Genomic DNA, 12,096 nt, shown 5'->3' on the forward strand with positions numbered 1-12,096 from the left:
ATGCTGGTTGGTAATACTTTCATCTTGGTTACTATTGTTGTACTTTTCATTTCATCTTAGCTTACTTCACATTTGAATTGCATCCTTTAGGAACTCCTTGTGGACATTTTTATTCTTGAATTTTATGTTTGGAACCTCCCATTGCATGGTTTACTAGCAATGCACTTCCAAAGCTCAGCTGAGAGCCCATTGCATGTTATCTTAAGAATTCTTACACTCCATGGATAGGGAACTTTAAGCCAACATCCAAGCATTCTAAACTCATGGAATCACTTGGATAGAAAGGTTTGGAGTGTGATAGAAAAAAAAGTGTACAATAGATAGAGAGCTATAAGATGCCTCTTGAGATGCTCTCTTCCATGGGTATTCCCAAGAAAAATGGTTTATAGAAGTGTGTCCACATTTTTGACATACAATGCACATGTATGTATGTGTGTAATCCAGGATTATGATGTTGAATGAACTAAGTGCATCCCTAATAGGTGAACATGTGCACAAGTGCACATGTGTGCACCTTATTTTGTCTTAACAAAATTGGATTTTTTGGCTCTCTAGCTTTATTCAATGCTGACCAATTGGACATCCTAGACTCACATAGACCCATAGGGGGACCCACCTACTGAGGCACTTGATTGGATGCCCTATTCTAAAGAGTGGAATCCTTTTCCCTAAAATTAAAAAAAGGGGTCCCCATTTTGGAGCCAAAAATGGGGCATGTGTTGTGAAACCACAAATGACATAGGAATTTCTCTATTAGAAAATCATCAAACGGGTGTCAAGTTAGGACTTCATTCCGTGTACTTATGAGAGGTTTCTTGGGGCCTTGGCTTGAAAATTAAACATTAAACCTTCATACTTAGTGTGTGGTTTAGTGAGTTAATTTCATCAACATTCCCAAGCACTTGTCACTACAAGCATTTAGTAGTTTGAAAATAACCTTTTACTAATCAATGAGAGCTTCTAGAGCCCCCTCACAGTCATACTTCTAACCACTATTGACTAGATGTGATGATTCATTTAGAGGGATCTTAATGTGACTTGAACTTTTACATTATCTAAGTTTGTAAGTCTCTTTTTGACTCTATAGGGTTCACATATTTCCATTTGATTTATACTTGGAGCTTATTTTAGTTTAGCATGGTAGCAATTTGGATCAACTAACCTTGTTCAACACATTTCTTTTGAGAAGATTCCTTTATGACACCTATTTTTCTTTTCCTTTTGTAACCTCTAATCCTTTCTCAGACTATGTGGGAGAGAGGTGTTGTTTAATTTCTCAATCCCTCTTTTTGGATGTCTTTTGCATTCCTCTTTTAGTGAACTTTGGGAAACTTGCACACCAATAAGTGATCTTGGTCTAACTATGAGAGAAACCATTTCTGCTCAAGTCAGTGAATCTCAAGCTAGACCTAGCCACCATCTACTTAGGGTATGAGAAAATTGATTATTCATTTACTTATGTAAATTATTGGTACTAAGAACAATCATTCTAGTGTCTAATTCACAAGCTACAAACCCATCATTTCCTAAACATTATACAAGTATTTAGTCTTTTCAAGAGATAACATTGTCAAACTACATTAATGAAGAAATACCCCTTCCAAAATTTGAGACCAATTAGGGTGGTACATTGTATCCTTATACTTATTCATAGACTTAGAACAAAAAAAAACAAAGGAAACTATAATACAAAAGACTAGACAATTTTTTCTTTTGTATGTCTAGGCTTCAAAATAGTGTTTAAGGAATTGACCATTGAATGGAAATGGAATCCAACCTCCCTCCAATATTCACAACCTAAATTTTTTATCCCCTATAATTTTTACAATCTATAAAGGGTCAATCCATAAGCACTGAAACTTGGTATGATTCCTAGGCTTCTTCTTTTCTTTATCCCACATAAGAACTAGGTCAGAGATTCTAAAAGCCTTTATTGTACCTCTTTTGTCAAACCAAAATTTGATGATAGTTTTATTTTTTGACATATGTTCTAATATTTTTGTCCTTTTCTTTTCTAGTTACAAAAGGTTCATTAGTCTAACTTGGACTATGTTTGAGTTCTCAATGTATCCCCTCATGAATTTTAGCATAAGAATCTTAAGGTTGAGGGGGGAAATAGGTTCTTGGTCATAAACCAAAAAATATGGAGATGTACCCAAAGCTTTGACCCTATCAATCCACAAAGAATACCTTCATTGTGTATATCAATTCTTTGGGATTAATGTAAGTATGTGCTTTATGACCATTACCATATTTTTGTTGATAGATTCATCAACTCCATTTCCTTGTGAGTAGTAGTTAGATGAAAACTTGATTATCACTTGATTCTCCAAGGGCCATTGATTAATGAAATTGACACAAAGGAAGCTCCATTATCACATACTAGAAGGAAGGGCATCCTAAATATTATCATGATGTTTTCTTTGAGGAAGTTAGTGACCTTTTATGCTATGAAAGTTTGAAATGTTTTAGCCTTAGTCCACCTTGTGCAATAGTTTATGGCTATAGCTATAAAATTATGCCCAATTGAAGGTTGTGGGTTTATTGGTCCAATGAAATCTATGGAAATTTGGAAAAGGGATGGATCTCAAAGATTGGTTGCAAAAGCATGGTCATATTTCTTTATCTTATAGCACTCACTTGACAAACATGACTTGAGTGTATGTGTTCATATCTTTGAAAAGGGTGGGCCAATAATAACTAGACCTCAAAATATGGTGATTTATAGCCTCTTTTGACCCATTTCTAGTGCCATACTTGTTGTGATATTATTCCAACACCTGCTTGGCTTTATCACAGTTCAAATAACTCAAGTATATACCTTCACAATTTCTCTTGAAGAGTTTCCCATCTTAGAGCATTTAGGATTCACATTTCATCTTTAAGCCTCAATATTGAGAACTATTCATTCTTCGAGGGTATCTATTCTATAGGAGATAGTAAACAATATCTTGATACCAAATATTAGTTATGATCCCTTCACCTACATACACATGAGATACTATGCCTATTTCTTTGTCATCAACCATTATTTTGGTCAAACCTTGTCCTCATACTAGTTTCATGGGCTGAATCTCCAAGTCAAATTCTTATAGGATAGCTATGCATTTCTATCTCTATTATCCTAACTCATTCTACATCAGTAGTGACTTGACTATGGAGAAAAGCACAATGAGAGAACTTCTTGATCCCTTTAACAATGTAAATGGTCAACTATTTGTTGAGCTTTTGGTAATTCAACTCTATATTCTTGAGAGGGAAACTCATGAATGTGATTGGTCTCTCATCTTTACCATTTTTATTTTGCATGAGAATGAAAACACATGAATGATCTAAGGAAAAAATTAGAATTTGAATGATAATTGATAGTTTGGTCTGACAAAGACTAGAGCTATGGAAATAACTACCTTGATATCTTCAAAATACGTCTTGACTTTAGGTGTCCATTCAATCTTTACCCCTTTCTTTAGTAATTATTTAGAAGGAATTCTATCTCAATAGAACCACTAATGAATTTTTGTAGAAAGTTAATCTTCCCAAATAGAGACTTTAACACCTTATGGTTGTTGGGTGGTAGAAGCTTAAGTATCACCTCAACTCTTTCATGTTGGATGAAAATATTAGTTTCAAAGATGATGTTCTCAAGGAGTTTCCCCTTGGTAATCCTAAATGACCACTTCTTGGGATTGAGAGATATGTTGTATTTCCTACATCATTTGAGCACTTGCTTTAAGTTAGCCATGTGACTAGTTCTATATTTTGAAAAAACTATAAGATCATCCATGTAGATGAAAATACACTTTTTTACCAATCCTTTAAAGGCTTCATTCATGGTCTATTTGAAGGTGTCTCCCATGTTGATTAGGCCAAAAGGCATTTTCCTATACACAAAATTTCTCCACTTGGTAGTGAATGTGGTCTTCAATTTATCCTCATCATCTACCATCACTTGATTATATCCAAAGTATCCATCTAAGAATAACATCATATTGAATCCATTCACTATCTGTAGTACCTTGTCAAGTAAGGGTAATGGGTAATTTTTCTTTTGAGATGCCTAGTTAGGTTTTTTGAAGTGAACACAAAGGTGAATTTATCCACTTTCCTTCTTTACTAGTATGAGGTTGGCTACCTCAGTAAAGTGCCAAATAGGAAAGATAATATTAGCATCTAGTAGCTTTTTAACTTCTTCCATGATTAATGGCTCAATGTTGGGTTCACTAGACCTTGCCTCTATCAAAAAGGTTCAGCACCTGGCTTCAATGGGATATTATGAGTGATGGTGTTTAAGTATGAGCAAGCATATAATTTCATCTCTTTCTTGAGTGGTGCATGTCTTCCCAATGTTAACCATCTTGAGATCATCTTTAGTACCTAGGTTCTAGAAGCCACACTCATTGTTCCCATTTTTCTTAAGGGATTTATTGTGGCATGAAAAATCATCATGATAAAAGGTGTGCTCTAAATATACCATCCCTTTGGGGATATTATTGGTTTTGAGGTTTAGGATGTTGTCCTTTTCTTTTTCTAATTGATCTTCTAATTTTTCTTTAGGCTTGTCATCAATCATTTGTCCTTTAAACAAATCACTGTACATGATGAATTTCAAGATATGTTGGTCATCTTGGAAAACTTGGAAGTTTATGATATTATTTGTGATTCATGGGGAAGATACATGTTTAATAAAAAACCTTTTGATTTTCATTTTTTTGAGAGGTTACAACACACTGGCTAAGATAGCTAATGCATTGGCAACTATATTCTTTCTTATGTGGATAGATTTGATTATTAATTCTTCAAAATATTCTATCAATTCCTATACACTCTTGCACTAGACTATTAATCATTTGTCATTGCAAGAGTAGACTACTTTGACTAGTTAGACCACTAGTTGAGAATCTCTTTATACCACAAGGGCCTTCATGTTCTTCTCTAATGCAAAGAGGAGTCCTTTTTCTTAAGCTTCATATTATTCTATATTTTTGGTACATACAAATGAAGGTGATAGGTCATATATAAATATTTACCCTTGGGATTGATTAGCTCAATCACAGCTCTGGCTCCTTACTTAACCTTGGAGTCATTGAACCTCAGAATTCAAATTGGTTCTTTCTTATGTGCCTTCAACTTATGTTTTTTTTTTTGACCTTCTCTTTCATTTGATGATTTAAAGACTTCTTAGGAACCCACTATATCTTTTGTTGTATCAACCCACATCTAGTAGTCACTTCTAACACAAGAACAAATTGGCTTCTTTTCTTCCCTTAGATTTCTTTAGTTAGTTAGTGACCTTGGAAGTTTTGGTTTTGAGGTGGATAACCATAGATACCCAACCTTGGCTTTTACAAAGCATTGCCTCCTATGGATGGTGACTATCCCTTTAACGGGAGAGGAAAAATTAGCTCCACCATCTAAAGATGTACATTGTAAGATGTGTTAAGGTCTTCTTTTCTTTGTTCTAGTAAATTAACTTTCTTATCTTTAACACCTTTGAAGGAGGCATTTGAAGTATCCTCTTTAATGTCATTTATAACTTGATTAGCTAACATGGAGAGGTTGGCTACCTTGGTACTTGCTAATAAAGAAAGTTAGTTCAACTCCTGGGTGACAACATCTTGGAAACTTGGACATTCAAATTTGGAATGGTGCATGTGGTGCAACATGCAAAATTGAGGGAGGAGAAAGATGTTTGGGTCCACATCTTTTCCAAGGTATTGTAAGTTGGTAACCATGTTTTCTATTAACTAAGTGATGAGGTTTTATAGAGGGACTTTTCCACCTGGAGGTATGGTTTTGACTAGACTCCTTGGTTTAGCAGGTATCAAATTCCATCACTCTATATGATCTTAATTCCATTTGGAGGAAAAAAAATTTATTAGGAACATTATATTCTATGATCATCTTCTTCAGCTCATGTTCCTCATCAATTTTAAATTTGTTTTTTAGTCCCTTCCACAGTAGCCATAGTAGGGTGAAATATGTGGAAAATCATCCTCTCACACATCTAGTCCACTCCCTTCTTAGGGTCATGTCATATATCTTGGGAATGTCTACTACATTAATTTTTATTATGTCTTGGACTCACAGGTTTGTATTCAATTGAATGCCTAAATCCTTTAATACTCTGATTAGTGAGTTATGGAGTGACTCCTAGACTTTGAGATATCAAGAGTGGCATAAAAATGCATGAATTTCCTAAATCAATAAGGAAAGTATGGAGATTATTATTGGAGATTCAAAAAATTAGTATAAAAGGAGGTACTTTAGTTTTATCCTTGAACATGGTTGGAATCACATTGGCAGCATTGACTTGGGGAGAGTTCACCTTTTGGGTGTTGGTGTTGGTGGATGTCTTAATGTGATCCAATGTCTTCAAAAGTGCTTCACTTTGAGTCGGAAAACTTTATAACATGTCATAAATAGAGATGTTTTAATTGGTATTTTTTAATACCTTGATGGCACTATACATTTTTGTGGACCATGTAGAATTCTTTTATAAGGTGGGATTCACTCTTTGTGCCTAAGAGTGTTGTACATGGTTAGTACATATATAGGTATAGGACTTTTTGTTTCTCATATGCCAAGAGGAGTATTTTATAATCTAGAGAAAATAGCATTAGTTATTGGTGTAATCACCTAAAAATAGTCATCTAGACTATTAGCCCCCCTTTCTAGGCATTTTGTCTAAATTAATTAATCATTTACCTAGACCAAATTGTTATAAATCAATTAATTTGACTATAACCTATAGTTTGACTATATATCCTAAGTTCATATTTTATGAAAAGAGAATTTCCCCTTTTAAATAAATAAAATACCCCATTCTTCTAACCCACTCAAATGTGCACATATAAAGTTCTTTTTCCATTTACAAATTAAAAGAAAAGGCTTTTTGTCTCACATGAAAAGTTAACTTCTTCTCATTAGTTGACTTTCTCTTTCACATGTGCTTAAAGTTAACCCCCACCTTTGATCATCCATAATCTTGATCATGATCTCCATCATTTGTACACCTTTATAAGAAAGAGCTCTTCCCTTCTCAAAGGTTCCATGTTCTTGAGTATTGTTATGTTTTAGCTTTATCGGTCAACCTTCTTGAGAGCTTGTGGAGAACTTCTACTTGTTTAGATTCTCTCATCTCGATGACATTTGTCTTAGATTCATCTTTCATAGTAGCTTAGTTTATCTTGTAGTAACTTTAATCACACAGTTTAACTAGCTTGGATTTTGTAATACTCTCATTTGCTTAATATAGTTGCATTGTGCATCTCATGCTAGCTTAGTTCATATTTGCATCACATGATTTGATAGGTCTTGTGGACATTTGCATTCTTTCTCTTATCTCAAGAATCTACCATTGCATGATTTAATAGAAAGGGATGTGTCTCAAAGGCTCAGCTAAGATCTATCTACATTGCTCAAAATACACCTTTGCACTCCATGGATAGGGAGCTCTAAGTTGATATTCAAGAATTCCAATCCATGGGATCACTTGAATAGAAGGTTTTAGAGTGTGACACTTTCTGAGTGTACATTTTTGGCACCCACCATGGGGTAGGACACTTTAGTTTTTCTCCTAAATTACATGTTTTCCTACATTTTCTACATTTTTTCTGCACTTTTATTTTTTTATAGTCACAAGTATCAAGCAATACTTTCTCAGTATCATATGACATTTGTCATCACTTTCAAGTGATACTTTTCTAGTAAAAGTATTGCACGACCATATTGAACTCTATCAAACTAATATAGAATATTATATTGTCAAGACATAGATATAAATATCACAAGAAGAAAAAGTATTGTGTGGGCATACTGAAAACTATCATACAATACTCTTCTAGCATAAAATGTCACCCTGCCTAAAACTGCTTGTTGTTTAGGTTTTGTAATCAATTTTCCAATTTGTTGTTGTCTAATTTTCAGCTTTTAAGGTCATTTATAGTTTGATAGAGCTCTTCATACAAATTTTCATGTTATTTTGGGACTAGATTTTGTTGGACTAATGATTGTGCTTGTAGGTTTTTACCTTAAATGCTTGCACACTTACCTTAAAAAGAATGCATGTCAAAGCTTCAAATGAACAAATTCTACTAATGATCATTTGCAAGGCTACCTAAAAGCATAAAAACTAAAAAAATACTTGTATTTATATTTTTCATGTGTGAAATTTTATTAGTTGTTTCCATTTCTTAGGAACAATAAACTTATAATTGGGATCCATTAGTGATAGGAAAGTATGCTCTTCACCCTTGTGGTGAATCAAAAATCTTGACCCACCTTTGGATTTTGAAGGAAAGAGGATTAATTGAGCTTCTTGGTGTGTTTGGGGGAAATTATTGAGATAAGAAAGTATGTTCTTCACCCTCAAGGTGAATCAAAAATCTTGACTCTCAAGAGTGGATCCATTTTTTTGTGGTCTAAAATCCTTTAGAGGGCCTACTCTTGAGAAATCAAGAGGAATGCCCCAAGTGGGGACAAGTGAACTTTACTATTCCAACCCACTAAATACTCAAGGCTATCAAGAACACAAGACCTTGGTAGATGTAGTAATTTTCTTTTCTTAGTGTGAGTACTTGTGGGATTGGGAATATGAGGAAAATGCTAGGCAAGAACACTTAAGGTTCCCTTGTGGCAGTGAGGTCTGTTACTTGCTAAAAGGAAAGGTATCCCTTAATTGGGTTCAAGAGGAATATTAAAAATGGAAGCCCTTTCTAAATACTCTAGATTAGTAACTACTTTATTTTTTCACTCAACTTCTTGGTGCAAGGATCGATCCTAGTGGATTATCCAGATCATCCCAAGATTTTACACTCATCATCTATGTCTCCTTGGTTATGCTTATGACATCTCCATGAAAAAGCCAATATATCTTGTGGGCAACCACTTGGTGTGAGGAAAAGGGGCACTTAGTGTGGGCCAAGTTGATGAGTAATGAACCTTGAATCTTAGGTAGATCTATTTGGAAAGTGTTTTCGAATGTGCTAACTTATGTAAACATATTTGCAAATCAAATATCTCATTAACATCGGGAGAAATCTATTCTGATATCACAAGTGCATATTGAAAAGGTTGCTTTTTCCCTTGTTAAATTGTTTGAGACATGAAAAATGCCTCTACTATTTGAAAACTATATTATTCTTTGACACAAATTGAGATCCTATACTATCCACAAAACATTCTGATCTAAAAAGAACTCTATGGTCATCTTGAAACACAATTCTTTTTTATCAAAATTGCTCTTTTCACAATTCACTATTAGACTTCTAGAGAAATATCGTGTGACATTATTTTCCTAAAATTTTATCACCTAACTATTGTAGCTTCTATTGACTGGCCATAGTCAACTATGTAACCCCAGTTAAGGAAAAGTATCATCTGAGACAAAAGTGTCACCTAATTACTATAAACTTTATCATGCGATACTTCCTGTTGTCCTTATATCATCTAGCTCTTTGAAAAGTATTGTATAGTTTATGTTGCTTCCAAAATAGAGTCTCAAATGTGTTTTAGCTGATCTAGGGATGTTTTTACTTCATCCTTCCTGAATCCGGTTACAAATCTTTGTGTTAGGTATTGTTCTAAGTTGAAAAGATAGGTTTAGTTTGCCAAATGCAAGTCTTAAAACATCACTAATGGTCACTTGTCAAAATTTGGTTACCTTTTATGCTAGCTACTTTCTATCAAGATTCTTTCTCACTCTCTCGCCTATAGGCATTAGTGCTATAAATTCTTGAGCACTCTTGACAAGCCATCTATTTTACTTTTGATAAGTGATTATTCTTGATTGTATGAGCTTCTAATCTAAAACACTTTTCTTATCCCATTAAACAAATACATACTCTTACATATCAATTAAAACTAGGTTCTAGGTTGGTAAAGGTAGTCATTCTCCTTTCACCTATGACCAATTGGAAACTCCACCTAGACACCCTCGTAGACAGCCTTGTATGGAGAATCTTGTCTCTAATAAAATAAAAGAAGCCAATATCTGACATAATCTACTCTATAGCTTTGAGAACCCATTGGATACACCCTTTGATACACCTATGGGTAAAGACAACATCTTGATCACAATTTTTCTTGAGAAGAGAAAATGCCATTTAGAAGATAAAGCACACCTAGAGGCCATATGTATGGCTAATAGAGAAAATAATTATCATCAAGCTGAAGCTAATGCTCATACTAATTATCATAATGCTTAAAATAGATGTGGCTACCATAACAACCCTTTTGACACCATTCCTTTAGGTGGAAATAATGGAAACAATACACCTCCTAGGACTCCTAAAGTCAATGTAGGAGCATGTCCATCACACCTAGACATTCACAATGGCATCACAAAAATGATGGTAAAATTACTAGTGAAGATGTGATTAGATTACAACAAGGTGAATTTTCCCAAAGGCTAATGCTCAAAGCCTTGGAAAAAAATAATGATCAATACTTCCAAAACATGACAAAAAAGGAGTGGAAACTCCCCCAATATTTTGATGTGCAAAGGATAATAATAAAATGAGAACCTACCAAGGCTGAAATTTTGAGAGAAGAAATGAAAGAATTTAGAAACCAAATTGCTCAACTACAATTTTATAAGGAACAACCTAAAGCCTCTATTGTTGAGTCCATATGTGCTCTTCCTTTTGTTAAGAATCTTTACATGCTTCCATTTCCTATGGATATAGAGGTTTCCAAATATGAAAAATAAGATGGAAATGGTTTCCTCACAAGCATGTGAGACACTTCTATGCTATTAGCATGGATGTTATGCATGAAGACATTTACCTCATGAGGTTATTTCCAAGGAGTTTGAGAGGTCAAGGCATGAAATAGTTTACAAAACTGATGCCTTCTCTCAAAAAAATTGATGAACTTGCACAATGTTTCATCCAACAATATTTATATAATACTCAATACCCTATGACTATGTTGGATTTGTGCAACATAAAAAAAAAACAAGGAGAACCCTTTGCAACATATTTCTAGTGATGGAAATCTTTACATTCTAGATATCCTTGGCAATTTCTTGAGACCATGAAGACTGACATCTTTGTCAATATGATTGTACTAAAACTCTACTTCAACCTTAGAAAATTACTATTCACATCCTTCAATTCCATGATTGAAAGTGCATACCACATTGATGACATTGCTATCAGAAAAGGTGACATTGTCTTGAATAAAGATAAAAATTGCAAAAGAAATGGTAAAGACAAGAACAAGCCTTGGAATAATAAAAATTACATTGTCAATGATGGAGTAGTGGATGCTCATAAGACAAGGGAATCTACCTTTAATCTTTCTAATGTTATCTATGCTCCAAAACAACAAGAGACTTCAAAGTCCCAAACATCTGTCAAAGACAACAAATTTACTAAGAAAATATGTGTTTATACACCTATGGTCAAATATTATGATGTGGTCTTGAAGACCTTACTTGCAAAAAATCTTGTCATACTTCTAGACAAATCTCAGCCCTATGACCCACCCATTGGACCTAATTAGTGAAGAGAGGATCATTTTTGCAACTATCATAGAAGTAAGGGCCATAACACTGAGCATTGCTTTATCCTCAAAGATATCATCCAAGATCTTATTGATGCTAGAAAATTTTTCATAGATGGCTTAGTCAAAAATTCCAATCAAAAATCCTTTAAACAACCATTAATAGAGTATGAAAAAGGAGAATCATCAAAGGCCAATAAGAAAAATCATGACACAAAGATCAATTAAACATACACTAACACTGCCAACATTATTAACATGATAGAACCGGTTGAATATCTTTGCATGATGGATTCAAAGATTGACAAATAACTCGATTATGATATAGATGATGAAAAACCTAATGTCTTCCTAAAAATGAAACATTTTCAACAACAACATAGGGACACTCAACCTAAGGTAGTTCTTAGAGTGGTAGAATCTCCCTCCTCACATGGTGAGATGCTTAATGTTGTCACTAGGGGGCAATCAAAAGTTGTCCTTAAAGTTTCTAATGATCTTAAAAATGCCTCATCATCTAAACAATCCACTTCCTTATCAATCTCTATCTATGACCTTTTCAGTTAGCTCCAATAAACCCCAACACAAATA

The sequence above is a fragment of the Cupressus sempervirens genome, chromosome 8, assembly GCF_028749045.1.
Source record: "Cupressus sempervirens isolate cs-2001-9-10 chromosome 8, ASM2874904v1, whole genome shotgun sequence".
Classification (NCBI taxonomy): domain Eukaryota; kingdom Viridiplantae; phylum Streptophyta; class Pinopsida; order Cupressales; family Cupressaceae; genus Cupressus; species Cupressus sempervirens.